Raw genomic sequence first — 23,343 nt, 5'->3', positions numbered from 1 at the left:
GCAATGCTTTAGTATGGTTTCATACTCACCAGATTTTAAAATATTTATATCATACAAGAAACCAAAGTTAGAACAATGATTATTTAACTGGATAAACCTATCTTGTAACGAATTTATAGCAGTATCTATTACAGTATTGAAGAAGTCTACTTCAAATTTTTTTTCTGGGTTATGAAGAGGACGATCATTTTTATTTTCATAGTTGAAATCAGTTTTCTTGAATCGTTTTTGCACTTGATGGTCTTAAGGGAATTCCTCCAATATTCCTATGACTGATGCAATTTCTTTAGCAGTTAATTTCACTTTAAGAAAATCCTTTCATTCGATATTCTTTTAAAAACTCAATTGTTTGTGATATACTTTTAACAGAAATTTGTATATCAAATTGGATAGACTATAGTTGTTTGCTTAATAGGGTTAACAATACTCAATATATTATACCAAATAATAATGGAACATATAAATTTAAAATCACATATATTTTTTAAAAGAACATATGCATCTGCTTTTGTTTGAAGACCATGCGTTCCAGTCAAGTTAATATCATCTTTAATAAAATTCAAAGCATTGTAAATTTCTTCAAATTGATGTCGTATTGGCCTTATCGCATTAATCCTCACTCCCAACGCGTGTCACAAACTTTCTTTAATGTTACTTTGGGTAAAAATTTAATCAGAATTTTCCATCTCTCAGTAGACGCCGAAAGAAACACATACAGTTGTTGTACTAATTAAAAAATGAAACTGTGTAAATATTACATTTCGCTGCATCATTAACTACCAAATTTAACGAATGAGAATTGAACGGTACATAAAATGCTCTAGGATTAATATCAAGTATGCGTTTTTGAACTCCGTTATGTTTTCTTCTCATATTGGAACCATTATCATAGCTCTGAACACGCATATAATTTATATTTATATCCAAATCTGAAAGCATTTTAATTATTTGATCACTTAAACCAGTCCCAGTTTTATCAAAAACTTCAATAAATTCGATAAAATCCTCATGTACAACTCCTTTTGAAATACTAACATATCGTAATATTATTGACATTTGTTCCTTGTGACTACAATCAGGAGTACAATCTAAGATAATGGAATAATACTTTGCATCTCTCACTCGACTTATAATGATATTTTAAATTTTTTCACTCATTCACTCACTTAAATTTGAGGTCCTAAATAATGTACATGTAGGTGTTTATTTTGAATTTTTTCTACGTGAGTTTTCAAAACATTATCAAATAGCAAAAACAATTCAATAATTTTCAAAAAATTGCCATTATGGGGAGAATATAAAGTAGATGATGTTCCACGAATCGAAAGATTTTGTGCAGCCATGCAACGAAATATAGCACACAACCGAATTAAAAGAGACCTCCAATGTTTTATTTCAGATTCTATAATACATTGATTTTGAGAATCAATAGTTTGATTTAGTTCTAGTCTTACAACCATTTCTTGCCAATTTGAAAAATAAAGAATATGTATTTTTGATGTTTCATGTATTTTTAAATGACTCGACAAATTTCTCCAATCATTATGACCAAATTCAGAGACCACTCCTGAATCGGATGGTTTGGAACTTAACATTCTACAGCGGAAATAGTACACAGTATCATTGTTTTTCGAATAAACCAACTAGGACCTTTCTAATTGTTTTCCATTATACAAAGTACGTTGATAATATGCGCTAGAAAATTTTCTATTCAATAGATTTTTTGGAAATTATTTGCATGGGTCCTTTTTTTATGAATAATATTCGAATGGAGTCGGTTAATTTTAGTGGCCAATCACTTAGGTCATCTGATATTACTACAAAATATTCAACACTATTTGTTTCAATAACGTTCTTATCCGAAATATTGTCAATTTCTTCATAATCAAATGAATCAGAATCAATAGAATCTCTATCAGAATTAGAAAATAAATCAACTTCTATTCTTTGTAATGAGTTATCAGATATACCATGAGAAGTGGACGGTAAATAGTTCAAATTGTAATTTGATTGTGTGTCCTGACTCGAAGTTACAGTTAATCCATACGTACCCACTGTGCATTGGAAGTTACAAAACATTGATGCTATGTTGAATTCAGGTTTCAAGAAAACATTACCAATTAACATCAGCACGATATTCTAGAACTGTTTTATAAAAATAATATTACTAACTACAACAACTAACATTCTTTAAATGTTTATGATTTATCAGTGACATGATATTACAATGAAACATGTATACGATATCATAAAGCTGTTTCTTACAAATTTGAAATAATTTATAAATAAACTGACCCATTCGATATCTTTTACTCGGAATCGTTTTTCAAGTGCCGTCATACTACCTAAATAAATTTTAATCATTTGTTATAACTTTTGGAATCAAAATGTTATTCATGATTGGCATATTCTAACATTTCAAAACTGCTCACATTCACATACGAGTAGACATCTTACTGTTGGCGTGCGTTTATAATATACATAATGAATGTTTAATTATGTGTCTATTTCTTACTTAAAAAAAATGGAATTTGATTATGAAGAACATATCTTTATAACTAAATTTGCCACCTATTTTATTTGTTTGTACGATTATGACACAAAATACAATTATTGTGGTTCATATTATGTTAAGTAAGTAGGTAACCTACCTAATTAGTAATTATGTTCACATAATGAAGATATGTCTAATTTTCTTTTCTCCATGAAGTATTAAAAAAAAGAAATGTATGGTACCACTTTATAATATAGAGTATCTTAATCTTTATTTTATAAAATAACTTTTTATTACAACAATACTAATGTCTGGCGAACTCGAAACAATCTTTAATCTTTGCTGTAAAAATACGATTCTGAAAATAGTATAGTATAGGTATAAATACAATAATTTTACAACGTACTTCTCATGTTAGGTGTAGGCTAGTAGTTGTTAGGCGTAGGTCAGTTAGTTACGTAGATATGGAGATTATCATCTAGCAGTGGTTCAATTCCCAATGTTGAATGTTATTTTTTCTCTTTTTTCGTTTTAAAATAATTAAATTATTAACTTGATTTGAAACATCTATGCAACATAATATTGCACAGTGGGGTAATATGTCAACATAACATTATAGGTATGTATTTTTTGATGTTATATACAGATTACTTGAACACATTGGGTATGTATTGCAATGAAACAATGCATTTATATTTCAAAATATGTGCTTACAATGTTTTCTCAGTGTCAGCAAAAACAGGGCATTAAGTGTTGCAGCAATGTTTTTCATACACATATGCAACTCGCATTGCGATGTTACAGGTTCCAGTAAAATGTCGCTGAAACATTTATACAACAATTCATTGCACAATGGGTAGTTGTAATTTGTGAACAATCATTATTTAGTTGTTGAATGTTATCCAACGGTTGTTTCAATAAAAATTTAGTGAAGCTCCCTGTTTGTTAGTTAATAAAATTTTGTTCATTTTCTCAATTTTTTTTATATTCAGTACTAGAAAGTCATTTTCGTGACAACATGATCAATGTGCAATTAACTATGTTATTTTATAAGCTTATAATAATATTGAATTATCTAATAAAAAAAAAAATAAATATAGTAGTATACAAGTTTGTAGACGACAAAAATCATTTTCAACATGTCTAGCAACTTATACAACTATATAAGAGTTATTAATTTTAAAAAATATGTATAATTTACGAAGTATAAATAAAATAAAATATATCTCTAGCAGGCGTGGATCTAGAACTAATCTACTTGAAAAAAATTATAATAATTACCGATTATTTTTTGTTTCAACGTCGTCATAGACCATAGATGATTGGGCATATACAATAGTTATTTCACCAACGACCGATGGTTGGAAAATGAAATAGGTATTATTAAAATAGAAGACTACAATCATATTCGGTAAATGTAGAACATAAAAATAAATATATTAACGTTTATGTTATAGGAATACCAATGTTTTATTTTTATCGAAAACCATTGATATTCAATATGGCCATACGGGCTACGATCTACATATACGATATATCTACATACACTATACGTATACACTAATATATATAAAGTTATCGATATACAGTGTACACTATATATTATTACACTATACTAATTATACATTGTGATCATATGCTATCATAATGAGATAGCAAAACTTACGATATCAATTAACAATGAAGACACAAAATAATAATTAAATTTCTGTCTTTTTTGAAAATGTAATATTAAAATTTTCCGCCTCAATTTATTTAAAATGTTATGCCCCCCTAAAGCAATGCATGGCTTGCTTGTACCCTAGCGACGGGCCTACTGTATTCATAACTGTACATAGTAAGTGTATATAGTATCTTTCTAATTATACCTTTTTTATACTCATCTTAGAAACTAAGTATATACATCCGTACTGACCTTTAGAATCTATAAGCGTAGAACTTAGTTTGTTAAAAATTCTAAAATATATTGCTAACATATTACTTGTTTGATAATATATCTTGCTTGTGTATAAAATGTTATATGCTCCTACAGACATTACTTAAGTAATGGTATAAATAGAAGATTTCAATACATGTAATATATATATATATATATATATATATATATATATATTGTTATGTTTTAAAAATTAAATTCCAGTGTATGGATACAATTGTAAACATTTTGTTCTCGATTAGTGTAATTTACTGATTTTAATGTTAATCAAATAATAAATAATTTATTAAAAATCATAAACTTAGTTAAACAACTAAGTTTATCCATAACCACATATTTTTAGATGTTTAATATTATTAAACATTAAGGGGTACAAGTATTATAAAAATGAAAACTGATTTACATAAGAATGTATAGACATTTTTTGTTTCAAATAATAATTATATTAGTAATATTTTGTTATACTGTATAGGCAATCATTGAGTTGAATACATGTGAATTATAATATTCTGTCTCATTGACAGAATATATATATATATATATTATATATTTAAAACAATTACTACTTTTTTATTAAAACAGTTAAATTAAATACTAATTAATACATTTTATATAGGCTATTGGTACAAAGTTTGTTTTTTTTTTCAGTCTAATACTTGTGTCATGAACGTGGAAGAAAAAATGAACTCTGGTAACGATATAAAATTTTTTTTTTTTTTTTTTAATTTGCCTTCGATATAAAATTAGATTCGAATAATTTAAGCCTTGTTATAATAAATCCAGAAAATTTGGTTTTTATGTCCAAAACATTGATATTCAATAAAAATGTATGAAACTTCCACAGTAACAGTAGTAAAATTATGTTTGGAAATACCAGCCAAAAGTAGTGTATCAATAAGTAGGAATATTATAGACAAAAAAATTTCACTTATTAAAAACAATACAATTATCCATTAAATTGTAATTCATTAACTATTTAATTTCTATAATTATTTGTTAAAATTATTTATTTTCTTACATTAAATTTATACAAACTTATTATCACAAAGTTTGTAACCATACACCTCCGAAACGGCTTAACCAATTTTAATGAAATTTTGTATATACATTTGGTAAGTCTACGAATAAGTCCTTATATATTTTTTAAGCTCCTAAGTGCTATTTATTAATAAATCATAGTTTAATTTAATAATTTTTGACCCGGGCGATAACTGCGCAATTGAAATGGATTATTAAATGATACTATTAAAAAACTATTAAAAACTATTTAAAAACTATTAATTTTATTTTTGGTATTAAATGACGGGTATTGCATGAATATTAAACAAGAGCCCACAACAGGTGTTAAAACAAACAAGAATGTTAGTTCGAAGTATTATTATGGATATCGGTTAATGGTTAGATGCGATCAGAACAACGTTATTCTACGATGTCGTGAGCATTGTCAACAATTCATGGTCAACATGTATGTAAACATGCAAACGATTACGATACTTGCGATTCAATCAAAAAAGCTACGTGCGGAAGATTCTAATAACAATTGTTAGATATCGGTGATGGGAAAGTTACTATGGATGAAACGAAATGCATACAATTACCGATCGATTTCTACACAATCATTGATTCGCAAGATGCTCTCATTAACCAGAAATTTCCAAATTTACACAGGAAAAACACAAATCATGAGTGGCCGGTAGAAAGAACAATTTTAGCAGCAAAAAATGTGGACATCAACGAATTGAATCTCAAGGTACAACATTTGTTACCATAAGATTTGGTGTCACACAAGTCTATTGATAGTTTGCGATGCTACTGAAGCTGTAAATTATCATACGGTTTTTAAACTCATTGGATTTACCAAGCAAGCCACCGCATAATTTACAACTGAAGGTTGGATCTCCGGTTATTTTGCTTTGTAATTTGAACCCACCACGGTTTTGCAACGGCACGTGATTAGTTATTGAAAAATTAATGAAAAATGTTATCGAAGCCATAATTTTAAATGGCAAATTCCGAGGTGAAAATATATTACTACCGCGAATACCCACAGATGTGCCAATACAACTTAAACGCCTTCAATTTCTAATTAGATTAACATTTGCAATGACTATCAACTATCAATAAGTCTAAAGATCAAACGATGTCTGTCTGTAGTGTATATTTGAGCACATCATATTTTTCACACGGACAATTATAAGTGGCGTGCTCTCGAACCATACAGATTATTCGTGGGGCGAAAAATGGGTTAACAAAAAATATTGTTCACTCTGTTGCATTAAGGGGTATTTGATATGGTTATTTACTAATATTGTCATAATGAGTGATATATATAATTTTAATGGATCAATTTTAATAAATTATTAAAAAAATAGGTATTTGATGTTTTTTCATTTTTATATTTCGTCAACATTGTTTAAGTTTATATTGCTAAAATAAATAAAAGTTAGAGTTTGAATATTATACTTATTATTCGTATCTATTCTTACTTATAAACTTTGGACGTTGGAAAACTAGTATATAATTTTAAACTAATAATTCTATGTTATTGATGTTTGGAAAGATGATAATTGCTATCAAAACTTTACTTAAGTGGATAATTAATTCAAAATGTATCAATATTCCTATTGAACTATTAAATGGACATTAAGACTTAACATAACAATTATAATATTGTTACTAAAAATATTGGTGTGTATTAATACAAATAATTTAGGTACATACTTTGGGTAGTATATAATATGCATTATAATATTTATAGAAACAGAAAATATATTTTGTAATACTTGGTACAAATGAAAATTTTTCTATCCATTAAGACATCAACTAAAAGTTGTAAAAACTAATTGTTCCTATGATATTGTTAGCGCACAGTAATGGAAAAAAAAATTAATGTATTATTAATCTGGGAATCAGTAAAGGGGTTTATGTAGGATAGTTTTAAATATATTTAATATTTATCCAAAAATTGATAATTTACTAAAAATAAAAAATTGTTTGGTTTATTGATAGGTTAAAGAACGAAAGAAATTTTTACTGTGTTAAAAACAGAATAGTGAATATATTATGTATTTTATTATAAAAAAATTGATTTAAAAGTGTTTTATATTGGTAATTTTACTGAATTCTATATTATTGCGGTTATTTATCCATCATAAGTATTTTTTCCACTAAATTACCTTTCGTACTTATAAATGTTATATAATATGTACTTATATAATATGTTTTAATTGTCATAAAATAATTTTAATATCTTATTTCTGACGCCCTATCTCACGGTTTTTATGACATACGAGTTTTTCAATTTTAGTATTTTTTAATTTTTAAAATTCAATTACTGTTCCAAAAGCATTTACTTTGGATTTGAGATTCAAAATCATAGGAGATCTTCTGTGGTACAGTTATTGTCAAAGTAAGTTCATATTTTTTTTATTTTCTATTACCTAATTATTTGATAATATTAACAATATAATATTTGAATTCCAAAATAAATAATTTTAAGTTCCAGAATTTTTCGGAATATTTTTTATTGTTAGGTTGGTATGATGGTTGCGGATAGATTGATAGAATTTTTATTTTTATAAGTTAGCAGAGGTGTATTTGAGAAGTTTTGATAGATATTATTATTTTTTTTACTATCACTCCGGGACAAATGGAATATCACTGTATATAAGTACTGAGAATATTTGTATTTCATCATCAATATATTATATTAGATTATATTAGAAAGAGAGTGAGAGAGAAATAATAAAAATAAATATAATTTTTCTTACTTTTATAAATATACAAATGTCTATACCATAATATACATGTAAACATAAATTTAAAAATAATTTGTTGAAACTACGAATATATCAGTATTGGTGTACACTTCTTATCTCAAATCTCAAATATATTTAAAAAGATATCATTTTAAGTACAAATACAAAAAATAACTAACAATTTCTTCCTCCTTTTCTTGACTTTTTTGTGTTAGTATTAATTTAATATAATATTTTATTTTGCTATTAATTTTTGAACTATAATATTTATTACAAATAAGAAACTATGAAAAATAAACAAATCGGTTCTGAAAAAATTGATGTAAACGAAAAATCCTAAAAAATCACATGAAAAAAGAAAAAAAATACACATTTTAATTTAAAACGATTTTTATTAATCATTAATTTAAATAATTATTTGTTTTGCTATTTATACTTTTATAAGCTACAATTTTGAGTCCAGATAACAATAATGTTATCTAAATAAGATAATGATAATAACATTTTCATCTAGAAAAAAAAATGTTGAATATCATTTTTTAAATAACCGAAAGAAATGATGAATTAATAGTATTTTCATTTCATATTATTTGTACCTTACTAAATAAAGTAATTTAGTGTATTTAGTATTGTTATATTTAGTATTCTAAATAGTCAAAAATACAATCCAGATATATTATAAAAAAAATTAAATTAAAGAACAAAAGAAAGAGCACAAATATTCAATGAAAAGTTCATTTATTTCAAGACTGAAATAGTTCATTTTTTGCGATTTAGAATTAATTTATCTAAATAGGACTATTTTTTTTTAATCTAATTAAACATTAGATAACTTGAACTAATTTTATCTAGGTAAGTAGTTTTTATCTAGATAAATCATCTAGATAATTTTATCTAGATAATTCCTAACACTGATAAGCTAAAATCACATATTATTTTACTAGTTTATAACTTGTCATTAATTACTCTATTTAAAAATTATTTGTTTTTACGTTTCTAAATTATCATCGATAAAACAATAGGTTTTAATTTTTTCATATTTTTTTAGCAGTAGTAGTTGCATTATATTATTAATATTATTATTTTTGGTGTATAAAAAGAGACCAACATAACATATAACCATTAAATTTGTATGTAATATTATATTATAAAACTATGCACATACATACCTTTTTTTGCACGTGTATTAACATATAATTTCTACTCCAAGTTCGTGTGCATACGTGTTCCGTAGTTCACAATAGGAAATAAACACACAATTCCGAAGTATTTTTGAACTTTTGGTTTTTTGCGAAAATAATTTAATTACCAGTTTTTAAACTCTCCTTTCGCTCTTCTTTCTAACCTTCTCCAACGCCACCCTAGTCATTCAGGACGGAAGTCCTACTATATTTACACTTTTGTAATCTACATACTTGCATCGTTCGAGAACATTTTGAACAACCTTTATATTATCAAATGGATTTTACCTCTGTTTTGTGCCTTAAATAATCAAAAATTTTCTATTTTCCTAAAATTATTCATAGTATAAGTGATATAAACAATAATTATATATCTATTCGTTTCCCTCATTAAACATCCCATAATTAATATTTGTGGTCATTTTCATCGACGATCCGAAATTTTTTCGTATTAATTTAATATTCCTCAACATTTCGACGTACGAACAAGCTTTAAAATGGAAAAAAAAGAGAAAGGAGGACTCTAATATATAAATCATTCTCAGACTTACTACTAGATAATTAATCATAAACCGGTTTATATTTTATGAATTTTTGTTAGTAAACAATTTCCTCCAAAAACTATTCATGTGCTGTATAAATATATAAACTTTTAAATGACACTTAATATTGTAAATATATTTTATAAAAATTAAAAAAAATTAAAAAAAAAAAACGTAAATACAAGTATATATTACTATATAATTTATAATTTATATTTTATATTTAATGTTAGTTTTGTTTGTAGAACACTGTTTAACATCTAGTAACATTAAATAAATTGCAAAGCCAATTTTTCAACTGTTTTGGTGTGTAAAATTATTTTTAACAAACATTTGAACGTATCAATAAACTTTTCGGAGAAATGTTAAAGGGGGCTTTATAAGCGCTATGAGAGGTAGGAGGACTGAGGTACCCCTCTTTACGCCCAGCGTACGAAAGACATGAATAAAAAATCGCTTTTCCCACTCGAGCACTCGCAGTCAACAAACAATTAGTCTATTGCGATTATAAAGCGGATTATCTTAGGTTAGTTGAGTGAATTTAATCGATGCATATTTGGTGCTCAAATTAGGAAGGAAATAAGCACCAGGGAATATTATTGAAAGCGTTGAACATTTAAAAGTATCGGTACATAACAATGATGAACTAAACGCTATAAAACCATTACTTTGTGATAAGTAAACGACATTAACTTATAATAAGTTACTTATTCATTTATTTTATTTACTCAAGCACTAAAATACAACGTGACAATAACCATTCTATAGAAATAATCTTAAACGTAAGCAATAGTATGTATATTTAGATGGAGACAACAGCTAAGACAGTGTACTATTAACCCTTGATGAATAAATTTAAGATATATAGTATACATTTTCATTTTTCATTTTTCGAACAGTTACATTAATTATTTTGTATGTATTTAACCATCAAAGTTGTTATCATAGAATATATTTTCGGCAAGCATACAATTTCTGCGATATAGATCTATGCTTATTTTTAATGTATAGATTAGGTATGGTTATAGGTTAAACCATGATTGATTCGGTGGAGGTAAGAACTGCGCAAAAACCAATACGCATTGTATCCAATCGCCAATCCAATTTTCGATTCATTTCCATTATTACATGTGCATCGCAGTTCTACTCTCTTAATGTACCGATTTTAAACATCACTAACTCACCAATATATACCACATCATAATTCAAAGTTTATGAAAACGTTACCTTTTGCCACAAGTTCTCCGTGTCCTGGAAAACAATTCGTGTAACAATAGATATTGGATTACTTTTTCCATAAAGATGATTTATTTACTTGTATAAAACGCGTACTTGTATACTGGAACACATTATACGAGTTCATCAACACCAAAAATATTATTGACGAAAAACAAAATTCTCATAAAAAAAAGGGTTGATTAGGGTCAACAATATTGTTTCCGGTCATTCATTATTGAAATAAAATCGTGAAAATTAAAACCACCAATCTATTAATTGATTAAAATACATATATATTGTGTAAATGAGTCTGCTACTCTATAGATTCAAGTTTGATATAAATCGTGACCAAGTGTGGAATATCCGATTAATACATCAATGCACTGATGGAATGTCATGGATCCTAGGGAAGTGAGGAATCCAAAGACACGTATAGAAAATCAAATAATTTTCAAACCCAGAAACAATATAATGACAATTGATGTGTGTTTATTTTTATTATTTATCAAGATTCAAAGTTTTTTTAAAAAAAAAAAAAAAGGTCATTTTCAGACGGTAGCAACGATGTTGCAGCCGTGAAATCGATGTCACCTGTCTAATCGGGTTTTCAAAGGTGGGCAAAAGCAGTCGTACATTAAAGGTTAAACGTACACCTTGTTTATAAATATATAATAAACAATAGGTATATGAATATAGTAATAACTATGTAGTAAAAATATTACACGATTTTGTTATTATGTCGAACTATGTTACCAGTTTGCATACTTTATCATATGCTTTAGGATAACGTTCATTGAAATACTAATAATCGTGCACTGCACGAAGTAGCACTTTATATTATTTTACTTCGCAGAGTTTATAAATTGGTCATGGTGTGCTTAAAAATAATTTCAAGACACATCTGTACGCCTGAGAGGGATGTTTAACACGAATAGGCTGTAGAGCTTGATTATTTAGGGTATGTTATTCGAAGAAATGCTGTTTTCAAAGTGACGGTATAATCAGGGTTTATTAAATAAACTACTAGATATTTATTGTATAGCCCATATGGTATCGACCTCGAACGCGGCAGCGTTACTGTGGTAGCCGAAGAAGGTGTAAGGACGAGGAAGGAATGTATATTATCAGTTTAAGGGATTGCAAACGGTTGTTCCTCATCTCTGTTCATCACACGAGCGTTATAGATCGGTAAATATATTCTACCGTACCGATCAGTTGAGTGATGTGGTATGGATTTTGAAAAATTATTTTGCTTCATCATTAAGTTAACCGAAGTTGATAATCTGTAATTTTCGTACCGATAATCTACGTACAATATGTGTATAACGATAGTCACAAAATAATTAAATAGCCTGTTTATCAGAATTAATTTCCAAAACTAACAACTAAACTAAAACTTACGCAGTCAATAGATTTGTAAGATACAAATATTAGTGATATTTAAAAAGTAAGAATATATAAAGACCAAAACTATTATTTTGTTTATACATTTTAACTTATTAGAAAAATGTACCTCACATTTAAGTCTGAAAACCATTGATGAGATTACTTACAAAATAAATATATATTATAAGTGTTATGAGAAAAAATATATATTTATTGAATAACTTACCAAAAATAGAAAACAAAACATAATAATAACAATAATGCTTTTAACTTGTGTATACTAATCTAGAACCCAAATTTTGCCACTAGACTTAGTCAACATTTATTACCATTCTATGTGATGGTGCTGTGTAATAATTAATAAAAACCATGTTTGAAAACAAGTATATTTTAAATTTATATAAATTAATATAGGTTTTAGGGTTGTATAAAATTAAATATAAAAATGTATTTTTATTATTATAAATTATAGCATCGAATAATATAGAACCATTACTATAATCCATTATTTATATTTTCTTTAAGTATGGGACGTATAAAAATATTAAAGAAAAAAATATAAATTAGATTAAAAAATGTATCTTATCATCTATTGATCTCAATCATTGCTTTTGGATTATTTCCAAAAAAAATATGACACAACATTTTTTTATGCACTTAATTTTAATTTTTATTATTATTATTATTATTTTTTTTTCGACCGGAAAGACGTAATGACAAAAAAAAAAAAATCATAAATCTACGTACAATGCATGTACAGAACCAATGTTATAAGATGGTAACGATGTCTTTTATCGTTTATGTACGAAATACACACTTTTAAAAACCGAATACCGCGAGATAAGAACAAGAATGGGTTTTCATTTTACCTTAAGCAATAACAATGATTTATCACTGTACCAAACGATTTTTCGCTCTCTCGGATATTTTTATGTCCTCACTCCAGATAATTATAAGCGCCAGATCATCTTTAAGAAATCTTCCACGTGATTGTCTAAAAAAAAATAATATTTGCGTTTAAAAAATGTTTTATTTTTCTCTTCGCTCGTAATACGTGATTTTCTCATTTGGTTTGCTGACGTTAACTGAGAAACACAATCATCTATGTTTGACCGAAGTGCATTATATCAAAGAAAGTATAAATGTTTCTTAAGTATCGCTATAACCGTAGTTGACGATGAGAAGTATCTATAAAATAGCTTAAGTTTTAAACTCCTCTAGTATGTTTGTAGCTGCTGAAAAATTATATTAATTTGACGTTTTCACAATAAATTTTATAAAAACGTTATAAACATAAGTAGAATTTTAATAAATTTTATCAAAATATAATATTTTTTGTACTGCATACTATTTACATAGATTTTTTTTTACGAAAATATTGATAAACATCTGTAGATATCAACAGTACATTTCCGACTAAAAAATCGTAGTGATCTTAGAGAAAACTAAATAATCTGAAAGAAATCTCGAAAAGTAAAATCCATCGTTAAATCCATTATAATTCTTGGAATGATCTTCTTTGACCATAATATAGTGAATTCGATCAAATGCATTTCAAAATAAAACAAATGCTTCTAAAACAACTAATTAATAATAATGATCTCTACTTTAACTCTTATTACTTTCTAACTTATAACCACTTTAATATATCTAATAGGTACTGTATATTCCTAACATATGATAATTTAAATATATATTTACATAATTAATTAAGCATTTTTCTAAATATTTTGTTGAAATTATTGATCGTTAAAATATGAACTTAATTTAATTATTTAAATTATTAAAAACAATAACTAAATAGAAATGTTCCATTAGATTTCTTAGATCAAATATAAATTATTTATTATTATCAAAATAATTGTGTTATATTTTCAAGTTTTCTCATTTTGGCTAAACAGAAAGACGCAATGTATATCCACTGTATTCAAGATAAGGCAATAATTTCGACGGTTATCATGAGCATGTACCCAAATTTTAATAAATCAAATAAATTATATTAATGATGATATTTGAATAGAGTTACCTAATAGAATACTTACATTATTACTCATTTCTATTTAGAAATGGTTGACGTATATTAAATATAGTATTGATAAAAAAATTAATATACAAAATAGTATTTCCGAAATAGATACTAAAAATTTAACTAAAAGTTTATACTTTGGCACACTTAAAAAATAACTTTTAATTTCTAAGTATATTTCCAATTCAGTAAGCTTTTTGATATCAAAATGTTACTCATTTTACAGAAAACTCATTTTAATAATCTTTACTTTAAAATTATTTTATGCACCATGAAAGATATATTGGAAATGCCATATTTGTATTTTTTATTAAGGTATTTTTTTTTTTCATTTCAATATTTAATATTGGTTTTTCTTTTAGAATCGATTTATGGCACACTCATTTTTAATTAAATGAATATACAATATTAGCTTCATAACAAATTATTTTTTTTTTACTGAGGTTTTATAACTTATATTAATATTTGATATGAATAATAAGTTTAAAAATATTCTTTGACGAACTTAAAGCTATAGACTTAATACTTATGAACTATAGATTTTCAACAATTTTTCAAATTATAACAAGACATCTTTCAGAAAAAAAAATGTGTTTGTATAATATGGTTATCGAGTTGTTCATAATTATATTAAAAATGTAAAACTATTATATAGAAATATTATAATTAAGCAATTCTACGATCGAATTGGATTTAAAAGTTCAATCAATCTCGAGATGTATTTTTACAATACTCGTATATTTAAGTATAATTTTTCATTCAATCATATAAAATCTAGGTTTTATAAATATATTTTGTAAATAAACACTCGAGTACACTCGAAGAGGTCGACAAGAAATACATTTTACATGGAAAGCAATAAGGGAATAAAGTGAAGAAGTACTTATTGAAAATTTGGAGAGATCAACAACATTTGATTGTAATAGTATAAAATTTTTTTCCAGAGTCTCATAAATAATAATTGAGGTGAATGGTTCGTATATGTTTTCCATTCAAAGCATTTTACTTTGCATTATTTAATGAGAACAAGAAAAAAATTTTTACCAAAATAAATTGTCAATAAGAACCGCATGTATTCATTTTTATACAACATATTATGTTTATTATTATCATATAAGTACATGAATATATACATAAGTTTTGTTTTTTTTCTAAAAATAACGGTCGTAGGTCAATTTACTGTAATTAATTGGGCCGTTTAACATAAATATATGGTCCTCTGAGTTGAAATAATTATAATACAGTATTAGTTGTCCAATAAACGGTCTCCAATGGGCCAGAAAACATGATTTAAGCGTAGGTACTTGAATAAGTACACATGTACAACTATACATTTCAGGGATTTCAGTAAATGGAGACGCCTAAAGCCTTCAAATACTTAGGTTACCTAGGGAAAACAATGGGTCGAAATATATAATGAGCATACAAACACACACACACCTTCATATATGATATGTCAACATTATTACATCATTAACGTGATTAAGGTTTTTATAATTCCAAAAAAAATTATATAATTTTATAATTATATCTAAACCATCTATTTGTGTGCCGACAGTATTTATTTTTTATATTATTTGTTAATTAAAATGTTTCGGCACATTACGTGCTATCACAAGTATTGATATCTGTACAGAATATATAAAAGTATTAATAATAATTTACAATATTTTCAAAATTCTTTAGAGGAGATGAAATTTGTTTGAGATTGTAAAAATAAAAAATAAAATGGTAAAATGTGTATCTAAAAAAATTAATTTCAACTCGACGTTTTATTATAATTCTTCTATGAGTTCCTATCTGTTCCGGATGTTGGATTGTACCAGACACGGAAATTCTTCAGCCAAGATATACGTCTCCTTCTGACACTTATTTTTCCTTCTATCTTGTAATACAAGCTGTAGTATATTGTGTCGTTGATTATTTCTTATAATGTGTTCAATGTATTCCAGCTTCCAGGCTTTTATTGTAATACACATTGTAATTGATTATTTGATGGTAAATCAATATCGTAGTTGTTTATTGTTGGTTATTTTTTGGATCATATTTGTATGTAAAAAAATCATACGGCAATCGTAGGATATAAGTTGTACTCAATTTTTTAAACGGTGTTACACTCAATAATCTATATATATTTGTAAATCTGTCCTAATAATGTCTATATATAATAAAAAAATAATAATATTAAACAACTTAATTGAATCGGCTCTACCCGATATATATTATAGTGTTTTAAGAGTTTTGACTACATATTAAAAAAAACTCCATATTAAAAATAATAATACTTAATAATAATAATAATAATAATAATAATACTTCATCATCAACGTAAGTTGCTATCGATTCTATCATTTGCTCGGTATTCAAAATATCCACAAACAATATAAATACCACCTAGCACCTATGCTTGTATCTAAAAAATATGTTAAAAAACCTTTCAAATATTTGGATAGACGGATAACTATCGAGTAAACACCCGCCTTGCACCTACAAATATTTACCTATACCATTTTGGTGTATACATAATTATCTCTATCGATATTTATTTTATATAAAATGAAAACATAAATAAACATGAACGAACATTATTATTTAAGTACTTGTTATAAATGTAAAAACGATAAAGAAAAACTTAGTTAAATGATGCAAAACAATTTTAATAATATTGATAAAATGTTGTGTTTTTTTTTTTTATATTTTACTGTATTCAAATTTTTATTGCATAATATTATTTAATATGTGTACTGAGAAAGTATAAGAAATTAATAATTAAAAAATAAACACTAATGGAACATCGGTTTTTTTCTATATTTATTGAGAAAATTAACAATATATGCTATTGCACAGTAAGATAATTTAATGAAATAATTTACAAACATATGGAAATATCACAAGAGGGAGACCGTCTTACAATAGAACCCTTTTTGACAGATGTTTATACATTTATATGTACATATATTAATATGTACACTAACATTATACTTTACAGTAAATCTCGACAATATTTACGGTTTAATTGACAGATTGGGTTTTTAGGTAGATGGAAAATTAAAATGAATAAGTAGGATGGATAATTTTTAAAGTTTTTTTTTTTTTTTTTTGATTTGCAGCAATGTTTCTAATTATTATTTGTGTGGTTTATTTATGCGGAAATATTTAAAAAATATATTAAATCGTTTACCAGTGTAATTTTTTTAAATACAATGAGAAACCAATTATGGAATTTGATCAAATTTGTATAGTTGAAATTTTTAAAATTGTACATAAAAAAGAACTATTCAATCGAAACACGAATTATATTATAATTGAAAGTAATATTTTATTTTTATTTTTTTTTTTCACATTATTATTCGTCCGTTATTAATTCGTCTCTGTGAAATTACGGAAGAAAATTACCGATTGAAAACTCATTATAATCCTATGCAATAAAAAAAATGTCAATGTCATCGTTTGCGCATATATTATAGTTAAAAATAACGCGTTCATTCACAATCAACTTGATAATATAGACATGTTAATAATGATAGAATCATATGACTTATAATTCGCCCCAAAATTATGAAAAATATTTTTATTTATTTTTTTATTAAAATAAATTTACAATCTGTATAATACATAACAATAAGTAAATATGATAGAAATCAATAAAATTGACATATGTTACATGAGTCATATAGTCACTACCTTCCGGAACACCTGCATCAATATTGAAAGAGTCGGAAGTTTCGTTTCCTTAATGTACTTGAATAGTTCTATCTTTTAAATATAATTTGTGTAGTAAGAAGTGAAGTTCCGGAAATATTTTTTTGAGTTTGTAGGTTAGGGCCCATGCAAAATGTGATCAAAAGCTCGTGCGATGTAAATAAATAAATCTATACAGTTTTGTTTTTTTTTTGAGTGCCGTTGCTATAGAATCTGATAAGCGGTGAATTTTTTGGATAGTTGAATTCTATAGTTAAATGAATGCTTGGAACGAAAACCGAATTGGAAATTTAAGATGATTCCCTTTTTTAATGTATTTGGATGAATTATTTTAAGCAACAGTTTCTCAAAAAGATTTTCCTAGCATAGGCAGTAAGCTAATTGGCCTGTATGAAGTAAATAAGTGTTTAGGCTTACCAGACTTGTGAATTAAAATAATTACTGCAGATTTCCATAGGGAAGGACAATAAGATAATCTAAAAATACCAATGTAGATATGTGTTAGAAAAAGAATACATTTTTATGGTAGATATTTTAATATTTTATTTATCATAAAGTCGTTTCCTGGAGATTTACAACAAGTAATATTTTTATGGTATATTTGATTTCACCCGGTGAAATTGGTTTTATCGGTAGAAACATTTATAGGAAATCATTGAGAAAATCGTATATAGTATATCATTAATGTGGATATTATTATCTAAGAAATCTTGATGTTGTTTGAAAATTTCATGGAGTTGGTTAGCGAAATTATTAGCCTTCTCATTGTCTGTTATACTTTATGTACCGTAAGTTAAACTGAGTGAGGCAATATTTTCTCCAGTTTTGGTTAAATGTTTTGTTGCCCCCACATTCAAGTGTTTTGCAGATTTAAATTAATAAGGTATGACTGATATTGTTCTGATTTGAATTGTATTAATTTATTTTTTATTAAATTTATTGTTTGATTAAGTTGCTTATTATTGGGGTACCTATAGTTTTTCCAGTGGACTCTGATTTTGCGCTTTCATACAATTAATTTTTGAAAATTGCGAGGTAATTTATAATTTGGAATGTTGGTTTTTAATTTGGTAAGAATTGATTTTTACTGATTGTTGAATATTTTTTACCAATAGTAAAACCTAAACGTTTTATTTCATTGTATATTTTCTGATATATGTTTAAATTTATGGTATTGTCTAAGTAATTTTTAAATGTTATGCAATTTTTATTAACTTGTTAGAAAAGGTCAAATGTTTTCAATAGGATTATTGACAAGAGATAATATAACAGGTCACTAGAAAGCTGTATATATCATATGCTCTAGTGGTTAATGTCTGGGTAATCTGGTTAAAAAATAATCAAACATGTCAGAATGTTTATTTTAATGAATAGATAAGTAGGTTGGGCTAGGAGGTGAAATAACGGAATAGTGGTTTTAAAATATGATTTAAGAAAGTATTTAACATATGATTTTTGGCCACTCATCACCAAGTATTAAGGTTTGCGTTGAAGCCATTCCTTGCTATAAATGCATTACCCTTAGGTTATTAAATAACCATAACATATAGGAAATTAAAATGTTAGTTAATTTTCTTTGATTTATGTTATAATTTGAAAGGCAGTATATTGAAGATAAAGTGATGGGGATACAGTTATGTGATACAAGTTCTAATTCAAATTGCACGCGGTCATGTCGCAATTAATAATATGCCGTAACGTTGTCGCGCCAGAGCGTCCAACCTGGACCCCCGCTATCGCCGCGGCCAAATTGCCCGTCACCGGTGACCCGCCGCCGGCGTGTTTTTGGTCGTTCTTCCACCGTATATGGAACAGGTTCGCGATCCGGTGTCCGGTCGCCGTCAGTCCACCATTTTTTTTCTATGTTTGGCCTTTGTTTTTTGCTCATCCGTGCTAATCGCCGTTCCGCGTCCGCGAACGTTTTGTTTTTGGCTCGTTAGCCATTTGGCGTAGTGTTTTTTTTCGTCGGTAACTAGCCGTCTTGGCTACTCATCCGAGCCCCTGTGCTCACCGACTCATCACGCACGTGCTGGTTTCGTGTTTTTCGTCGCCCGTTCGATTTTCGCTGTGCGACCATCGACCCGTGGTCATTTACGCCGTCCACGTGTTTTAGTACGACCGTCTGGTGTCTGATGCGTCATTACTAATTTTGTTATATTACGGCCGATCTTTGCCGTGCGATTGAGCCCCGCTCGCTCACGCGCCCACGTGTTCCGCCCGCCCGTTATACGCAGTGCGAATCGTCGCGTCTATTATGTTTATCGTTTGAGCAGCGTTCTACGCCGCGACAACGGACAGTCCACGCGTGCCGTGTTTTGTAGTGTATAAATTTTGCATCTGTAAGTATCACGCCCGATCCCCTCGATCAACGATCGCATCGTTCAAGTTGGATTACCTCCGTACCACCGTCGACCACCGCACGTACGCACGTGGTATCGTCGACGTTTTTCGTCATATTCGACGATAGTACGAGTGTCGCAATCAACGCCTGTCGTTTCGTCGTCGTTCCAGACGAATCACAGCACCAACATCGTGTTATCATCGAGCCAGCCAGGTTATCAGGTCGTCCACACGATATCATTTGTTTATTATTATTATTATTTTATTCGTCACGAATTCGACGTACTTTTGTATTATTCTGCCGTCTTCGACGCGCCCATATATATATTTATTTGTTCAATCGTTTCCGCCGATCGACTTGTGATTGTGCGCCCCATATACTAACCCTAGTATGTAAGTTATTTTATTGTAGAAACAAGCAAATAAATTGTTCTGCACATTATCATAATATGATTATATATTATATGATATATATTATATATAAAATATTGTGTTGTTATTGGTCACCTAACACTCATCATTTTAATTACTTAACTTAGTCAGATGTGAACCGCCCCTAAAATTATATATAGTCCACTCTCTACCTCCTTACAGGGTCATCGAAGCATATTTTGCTGTAACGGTAAAATAATCGCACACGACGGGTTACGTGTAGGTCCGCCGTCCGTGCGCACACACACACACACACACACATACACACGCGTCAACTCGTCCTCCAGCTTCTTGTGCAGCCCGATCGCACAACAGTTGTTGTTTACTTAAAAGTTTTTTGCTTGAATTGTGGGTTCCTGAAACAATGGTAATAAATAGTGACGAGTTTTTGAGAAAACTTAAGTTGCAGTACCAGCATAGGTTGAATTGTCAGAATTACAGAGTTGAGATAAATGTAAATTACTAATTTAATATCCTAATTGAAATTTGGGTTTATTTTTTTTTTAATTTTTCTTGTATCTTTGTTGAAGATTTTTGTACACAGAGCAGTCTCCATAACTTGCTGATTATTAACCCTCATACAATGTGCAATTAGGTGGTTGTTCAGCAGATTTAAGACAGTCGGAGATTACGCAGTTTTTACCACATTTCACGCATTGGGATACGTGGTTACAATATGATCTAAAGTGACCGATTTTTTAGCATCTGAGACATTTGTAATATTTTTTGTTGTGGATGTGTTTCTTCAACTTTCACTTTTGATGTAGTATATTAGTTTTAATTTTAATATTTCATTGTTTTTTTGGTCAGATTCCAGTTCTATGAAAAATAGAGATAGTGATAGTTTTGTTATTTTATTTTTAACGTCTACGGCTAGTTTTGCGTTAAAACTTAATTAACTTAATCTTGTATTATAAGATTACTTGGCGTGATATGATGCAAGTTTCGAAAAACTACTCTGTACCTATGGTTTTTCTTTTATAGTTTGGTATGTCTGAAAATCAACTTATTTTTCTTTGAACAACTTAGATACTTTTCGAAATGAATCAGGCGCTTTTGTTTGAAGTTTTAAATTATTGATAAGGCTTTTACAAAAGAATTCATCAGGACCGATTAATGATTTGATGAAATCGCAGAAAAGTTTGTAATTTAGATTGGATTTGATAAAAATTGGAGGTAGCAATTGAGGTGTGCTTTTTGGTAAATCCGAGATTTGGTTAATATCTTTAGTAGTTAAATTTACAGGAAGTGCAGCGTTACGGTTTTAAGTTGTGAACTGGCTTGTCGAATTACTTTATTTGATTTTGTTAGAAGTTTTAGATGAAAAAGTATGTTGACACTTTTGAGGTGTGGAGACACTACTAGAGACCAATCGACGGATGATAAATCATCCACATCGGTTTTTAATATTTCATTATGTTTATCAATTTGATTACGATTAATAATAGTGATTGGAGACATCGGTTTTTCAATGTAAAGCTTATTTTAAGATTCCGAGTGCGGTGGTATATTATTTTGATTATATATCGAGCGCGACGATGTGTTATTTTGATTAGACATTTTGTACGACTGTAATTAAATATATAATTTTTTTTTTTACCTTGGTGTTGTACGAATTGTACGGTTGTTCTTTTCAGCGATATTAATTGTATTCAAATAGGTAAAGAAGTACGTAAAATATGAAATATTAAAAGATATCACAGACAAAATAAGAACATGTGGGCTCATTCCAGTAGCGTAGCCAGGGTGGCTGAGGGGGCTGCAGGCCCCCCCCCCGAAATGTTAAGAACATTTAAAAATTATTTTAATGGTCTATGATATTCGCTCAAAAAGTTTTAAATTGTATTTTACTAATTTTAAATTGTCATCTTTATTTTGTGAGTTTTCTACAGCTTCGGCCGTGCTAGTAGGTATTTAATGCATATATTATTACTTATATAACATTATGCATAGGTCGGTTTCATGATTAAATCTATAAATAAATATTTGTAAGCGATTAGTGACAAGACACCCAACGGGCGACGACTGTTCTTATCTTTACGACGTTACACTAATCGTATAATGTAATAGGGGTATAAATAATAAATATACACAAACGGGCGTCGAAAAATATTATAAACCGGCAGTCGGGCAGTATCACAGTGAATGCAGAACGTATTATTTTGCCATTTTGATATTTTGGTTGTGCAACGTGGTTACTGTACAGGATTTAAATTTTTCAATCTAACTCGGAGAAAATGTCAGAAAAAAGAAAAAATCAAACTTTTTTTAATTTTTTCACAAAAAAAAAACAAAAAATGTAAGTAAAATGTTTAATTTGTATTAGAA

The 23,343-nt window shown here is 27.7% G+C and overlaps 1 protein-coding gene and 1 pseudogene across 1 annotated transcript in view; one reads left to right on the top strand and one right to left on the bottom strand.

Moving 5' to 3' along the window:
• Positions 1-23,343, bottom strand: part of LOC112694008 (zwei Ig domain protein zig-8-like) — a 571,990-nt gene that overhangs the window by 520,926 nt on the left and 27,721 nt on the right. The gene's annotated exons all lie outside the window — the stretch shown is intronic.
• The window catches only part of LOC112693978, a 13,461-nt pseudogene continuing 1,065 nt past the window's right edge, over positions 10,948-23,343 (top strand).

The sequence above is a fragment of the Sipha flava genome, unplaced genomic scaffold (genome assembly GCF_003268045.1).
Source record: "Sipha flava isolate LNK unplaced genomic scaffold, YSA_version1 121_pilon_pilon, whole genome shotgun sequence".
NCBI lineage: Eukaryota > Metazoa > Arthropoda > Insecta > Hemiptera > Aphididae > Sipha > Sipha flava.
Note: the sequence above shows the minus strand (reverse complement) of the source record. Positions and strands in the feature narration are given on the sequence as shown.